The following is an 806-nucleotide window of genomic DNA, read 5'->3' as shown; positions in this document are numbered from 1 at the left end:
ATTAGCTCTAGTAGCTTTCTGGTGGCATCTTTAGGATTCCCTATGTATAGTATCATGTCATCTGCAAACAGTGACAGTTTTACTTCTTCTTTTCCGATTTGGATTCCTTTTATTTCTTATTCTTCTCTGATTGCCATGGCTAGGACTTCCAAAACTATATTGAATAATAGTGGTGACAGTGGATATCCTTGTGTTGTTCCTGATCTTAGAGGAAATGCTTGCAGTTTTCCACCATTGAGAATGATGCTTGCTGTGGGTTTGTCATACATGGCCTTCATTATGTTGAGGTAGGTTCCCTCTAGGCCCACTTTCTGGAGAGTTTTTATCATAAATGGGTGTTGAATTTTGTCAAAAGCTTTTTCTGCATCTATTCAGATGATCATATGGTTTTTATTCTTTAATTTGTTAATATGGTGTATCACATTGATTGATTTGCATGTATTGATGAATCCTTGCATCTCTGGGATAAATCCCACTTGATCGTGGTGTATGATCCTTTTAATGTGTTGTTGGATTCTGTTTGCTAGTATTTTGTTGAGGATTTTTTGTATTCCTCAATGATTTTGGTCTGTAATTTTCTGTTTTTGTAGTATCTTTGTCTGGTTTTTGTATCAGGGTGATGGTGGCCTCATAGAATGAGTTTGGGAGTGTTCCTTCCTCTGCAATATTTTGGAAGAGTTGAGAAGGATGGGTGTTAGCTCTTCTCTAAATGTTTGCTAGAATTCACCTGTGAAGCCATCTGTTCCTGGACTTTTGTTTGTTGGAAGATTTTAAATCACAGTTTCAATTTCATTACTTGTGATTGG

This window comes from Physeter macrocephalus, chromosome 1 (genome assembly GCF_002837175.3).
Source record: "Physeter macrocephalus isolate SW-GA chromosome 1, ASM283717v5, whole genome shotgun sequence".
Lineage (NCBI taxonomy): Eukaryota > Metazoa > Chordata > Mammalia > Artiodactyla > Physeteridae > Physeter > Physeter macrocephalus.
The sequence above is the reverse complement of the archived record's forward strand: the minus strand, read 5'-3'. Positions refer to the sequence as shown.